Below are 6,132 nucleotides of genomic sequence, written 5' to 3'. Positions count from 1 at the left end.
CAGATAGTAACATAAAAGATCGAATCGAAGATAGATATTTGTAACATCGGCTCCTCCATTACACTGTGTGTTCATATACATTATTTACAGGAATATTTTATAAATTTTTAATACATTATCGAAAGAACTAAACTATTCATAAGCTTTAAAGCCGGAGATCTGGAGAACTAAATCCAAATTGGCAAATAGCGAAGTGAAAAAGTTGCTTAGTAGAGCTGATTTCACAAAACGTCTTATCGAATCTGTTGCCCCATAGATTTTAATCCTTCCATACTGAATTGCCTATTTCAATTGTAGAAAATGAATAGAGATTGCGAATATAATATATTAGCTAATATATTAAAAATAATCATAAAATATCTAGTCATTCGTGCAAATCACATTTCTATTATGATGGAAGCAAACACTTTTCCAATCGAAATTAATTGAAATACGTGATCGGTTAAAGCTAAATTGCTGTTGCTATAAAAGGATATATATAGCATATAGGCTTAGAACTGATAATTATATTTATTTCACTAAAAGTTATATTTCAGCATACAGTATATCAGTCAATGAATTTGAAGGATAACTAATAAGACAACAAGTTTAAGATTATTTGCGATACACTGCACCAAAGAGTGAATTTTTCGATGTGTTTTGGTGGCGGATGGATTATTCTTGGATTTTTCTTATATTGATTGCGGTAATTTAGCTAATTGACAAAATAACTCAGCTGAGCTAGAAGCCAACTCGAACTTCCACATCTCAAGTATCCCTATAAGTTGGAGATAAACAGGAGATAATACAGCTTAAATTCTGGAGATAAACAGGAGATAATGCAGCTTAAATTCTTCGTCGATTCTTGCAATTGTTATAAATACTGTCGAATCGATGTATATTATTCCAATAGAGAAAACATTAATCCAACTATAATCTGTGTGAAATCAATCTGACGAACTATGGTATAATATTGCAGCAAATTGCATTAGCTACTTCACTACTTAACAATGAAGATGAACTCAAACTTATAAGGCATCTAAGGTAAAGAAATAGATTTCATGAAATAAAAAATTTATTTTTGTTAATTTAAAAATTCTGTAAAACTTCTCAAAAGATAAAAACTTAGAAATTTGCTTTTCCGGTAAACAACAAATGCCTCAAGAAGTTATTAATTTAGTTTTTATCTGTTGTTTGCATAAAAAATTAAGTTTATTGAAGTAGTGAAAAAATTGAGATTTCATATTTATTAAATATTTCATGTTCAGGAAAAAAATGAATAGAAGGAAAATATTTCAGTACTCAAAAACAGCTGAAATACTTTGACTTTCTTTCAAGGTTATTGACGTTTTGGCCCGAACGAACCTGTTAACCGCAACTATTTCACTTCATTTTCTGAATGCAGTTTGCAATTTTTTTCCACTTTAAATAAAAGTTTTGCTTCTGACTTCAGGCCACATTCTCTGTCAGTAAAAGTTCAGGTCAAAAACATTTATACACAATTAAATAATTTCGTTTTGCGGTTAGTCTGCGTTCTGCAATTCCGTAGTTACTAACTTGAGTTTGTCCGACGTTCACGCACAGATTTTAACATATACTTTTCTGACTTGAGCAGGATTTGCATGTTGTATCCATTACTTTACTTCCTTCGTTTCACTGATTAAATGCTACTCAGTTATGGAAGGCACTAGATACTTGCAAAATCTTTATTGATTAAATTGACTTTGTTTTTATTTAAGGAAGTGAAAAAATTGTACTGCAATATGAGGTATGATATAAGTAATTCGAATACAGTGATTAAAAGGTCTGCTATACTACTCTCTACTTGTAGAAAGTAACTTCATTAAATCCTATTCAGCACCCTTACTCATAAGAAATGAAGCATTCTAACTTGACTTAGTATTGCTCTTATCTTCATGTATTATCGTTTTTAAACCATTCGGTCTTCCAGATAAAGCTGAGTAGATCCGCGAAGACCGTCTTCAAGATATTAAAATCACTTCGTCTATAGTCTGTAAATGTAGAAAGTTGATTCAACCTCTTCTTCATCATAGCAACTTCTTCATAATATAGTTGTCAGAAGACTTTACAGTAAAAGCATCGGTGCAATACCATAGTCTCCTGGTAGTGTTCCAGTAAATAGACGAAATGGAAGTATGCTAAAGTCCAAAGGCTTTTTGTTTTATTTCTATCTTATCGAGGTCATAAGGTTCTAGCAATTGATCACTGATGGTCAGCTTCCTCATCCCATTTAATATTCCTATTACCATAAACCCAACACAGAAAAACTTTGGGATGTTCGACGATCATTAGAAAGGCACCGTTCCATTTCATTACATTTGACTGTTTTCATAGCTGCCTCAGTCTATACAAACATTGTATAGATTGTAGATATATAAGCTACTATGTAAATGCTTTTTCAGTTACGTACAACTCGACTTGAAAGAAACTATATGTATCAAGGAATAGTCTTTCACTCACTATTTTTGAGCCATCTGTGAATATGGTAAATCCAGAGTTAACTGTCACAAATCCCGACTCCCAGTTTTATCTGGTAGGGTAAAAGCTTGGAGATTCTACTTTCGAAATCCATAGCAGTAACTTGTGTAACTCAGACAACTCTTGAGCATACCGAGGCCATTCAATATTTTATTTGTTCTGAGATAAAGTAATATTCAATTTAATTCGTTTGCTATTATAGCTATTTAACTGCATTTCAGACTATCTGAAGCCTATATGATTTGCGAAAAATTTCTGCCTGTTCTAGAGTGTCTTAAGTGTTAAGTGTAACTATAAACAGAGAACTCCTTCATACAAACTATAACTGGAATGATATATGCTGCAAAGTACCCACTAGAGTTAGGCTTAGATCTATGGCAAAGGCCCTATACTCCACGAGGAGAAAAGAATAACAAGAAGTAAGTAAATTAGTGTAAGTTTAAGTGCATAAACGGCAGCTTATATACCCAATATTACCAATATTACTTTCAATCTTAAAATCGCCTATATGCTGAATGATTTTCCCTTTCTTGAGAGAAAAAGCATCTTCTATATTAGTCTAATCCATTCCGTTGTTCAGCTTTACTGGGAAGACTTTCTTCATGTCATCGATCTTACAAGTATTTTATCATGGAATTGACGGATTGACATTTTACATAAAAATTAATACAGTTTCGTTTTTAAATTACACATATATATATTATGTATGTACATTTTTAAACGTAAAACTATTTTACATGAGAAATGTTTTCATTTTATGAACTAAATTTTATCTTATAAAAAATTATTCAATGGCTTGGGATGTAATCAACAGAATGTTCTTCTATACGATATTTTAATACAATAAAACTAAAAGTAACGAATATATCGCAGTCTAGCAAGAATGTCTCAGGTCTGGGTATTGATGGCTACCAACTCTAGTGCAATTGAAAAGTGTGCATTAGATTAAATTACGTTTTGGAATATTAAATTTGCTTGGGGAAAACAAAACAAATTGCAACGAATTTCATCGATTGCTGCTTGACTTGCAGTGACAGCAAAAGTTATTGTTGTCACAGAAACTTTGCAGGTACAAGGACATCGATCTGCTCGACACACATTCCAGCAGCAAACTGGATAAGCTGTATAGCACTAGACACACTTGTACAGTCCTGGGTAGCTGCATAGTCCATAATTTGCTTAATAGCACCTCATGCCGCAATGTTTTCAATTTCAATTTGTGTCACTAAATTTATTTGTTTTTATTTAATTGATGTGGTTTATCGGGAAGCTTTGTGGTTTCCAGTGAGGTTGAAGTTTATTCTATTCGATTGCATGCTGATCCTTGCATGGAAAAATATAAAATTCAATAAAATGAGTAAGGTAAGAGAAAAATAATTTATCGCATTTCGATTTAATTGAAATAAAATAAAGTTGAACTAGGAAAACATTTCTTTCAATAATAAAAGCAATTATTGGTGTTGCTTCAATAATTTAATTATTTTAAGAAATTAATGTCTGATTTGAGTTATGGATTATATACTTCTATGATTGAAATTGAAAACTAACTACAATTGAAATTATTTGTACCAAAAGTAAAATAAAAATATTTGATTCCAATATTATTTGCCAAGTATATCTTTTATTGATTTCTTACAATGATGTCTTCATAGTGAAGTTAAAGTAACAATCAAGTTCCAATAGAAAATTTCTTCTTTTTGAAATATAGATAGATAACGTTTCCTTCACTCCCAAACTAACATTCATCAACTTAAATTTTATCTAAAATAGATTTAACTTTTTGTTAAATGTAATATTTTGCACCATTGGTTTAACTTTACGTAGATGATATTATTTAAATAAAACCAATAATAGATTCATTTTGCTAATAATTTCATCTAACCGTAAAATGATTATTTTACGTTTAAGATACTATTGAAAATTGTGGACATGCTATTTTGACTAAGCACAGCACCATTCTTTTCGTTACCATAAAATCTAAGATAATATCTTAAATGGGTATTCTAGTTTCCTCCTTTGAACTTTGTTCTATTCAAAACATTACTCATGGAACAATATCTACAGGCTGATATTGACACACAAACCTATACCTACTTAACAGTAGCCGAAAGAGTATATCTGCAAGGAATAAATAATCTTGTAAAAGGAAAAGTGTCAACTTGGTGACTTTTACCATTATTCAATAGATATGCACCACTAGTAAGGGTGTCACTACGGAGTTGTCTGCAGAAGTTGCCAGGCTAAAAGTATGGTTTCTACTATACTAATATGTCAGTGTTCTGTTTTTTTAGACAAAAGTTTAAGTTTTTGTGGAGTTATTATAATACTTTGACGAATTGGCAGAGCAGAATATAGCATGCTTTACATAGATGTTATAGTTCAGAAAATAAGATGAGTTCCGCGATATACTATCACAACATGCCACGACACTATGTCTATTCTAGTACTCTTATAACCGAAACTCTTGTTGTATTACAAAAAAAAGTATTAAAAAAATGACAAATTTTAATTTATAACATATTTTTTTTTGTTTTTGCGGAGGAAAGTTTAAACATGCCTAACGCATCGTCACTATGTCATCACAATAGTGGTATGCCCGGTTTGTTTAGATTAAAAACAATCCTCCTCATAGAATAGAACGGTTTCTATCCTGGTCCCGATGTTGGTTTTTCATTAAAAAATGTTGTTCTCTTCGTTAGCCTGAATGCAGGTGTCGCTTAAGTTTATTTGTTTTTGTATTTAATTTATAATTCATAACATATGACACTAATTTAATGATATCAGCTTAATCATGTAATAATGTAAAACAACAATTTCACTACTAGATAAGAACTCAAGAATTCAGAGTAATGTCTTCTAATAACTTTTGTTTATTCTTGACAAAAACCTGACTACTCTTCTTGTAGTTTTAATGGAATTAAAGATAAATTTAAGTTGTAATTTGGTAAGTACCTACATATTACTCTACTCTACTATTCAATACCTTCATTGAATTGAAGTAAGACATTATTATTAGTATTAGTATTATAATTATTACAGTAGTATATAATTATGTGTAATCATGTCTTTCGATCAAACTAAGAAAAAATACATTTGCCTGACAATTCTAAGACTTTAAGAAATCCTAATAAATTTAGGTATTAATTAAATTTATTTTTGAATATTAATTTAAAAAAATGTAAAACATATTAATGCAAATAATGCAACAAATAATGTGTCTACAAACAAAATAGTATTGAAATGTAAGAAATAATAATAAATATATAATTAATTCAAATATTGTACAATATTGTAGTGGTTTATAATTTCTTTCTAATAAAAACACAGCAAGTGAATTTGTTAATAAAACGTTCATAACAAATTAACAAAACACCAAAAACATGTGCGAACAAGTACATGTGCGTTCAAGTACGGCTTTGGGTCAGTTGGTTAAGGTCTGCTAACTCTGAGCTTCAAATTTGGCAGGGCACGCGTTCGATTCCTGGTACTTGCAGTCTTCAACAATTATTTACTAATAATTAAATACAAGAATTATTTCCAAGACGACTGACGATGGGTATTTGGCAATACTCGAAACAGCTGTATGGTTAGCCAAAAATTAAAATAATTCAAATAATACATAAAATAATTTTTGTTGAAAACCTCTTTATGGAA

Source organism: Teleopsis dalmanni, chromosome 1 (assembly GCF_002237135.1).
Source record: "Teleopsis dalmanni isolate 2A chromosome 1, ASM223713v2, whole genome shotgun sequence".
Lineage (NCBI taxonomy): Eukaryota > Metazoa > Arthropoda > Insecta > Diptera > Diopsidae > Teleopsis > Teleopsis dalmanni.
This window is presented reverse-complemented; position numbering follows the sequence as displayed.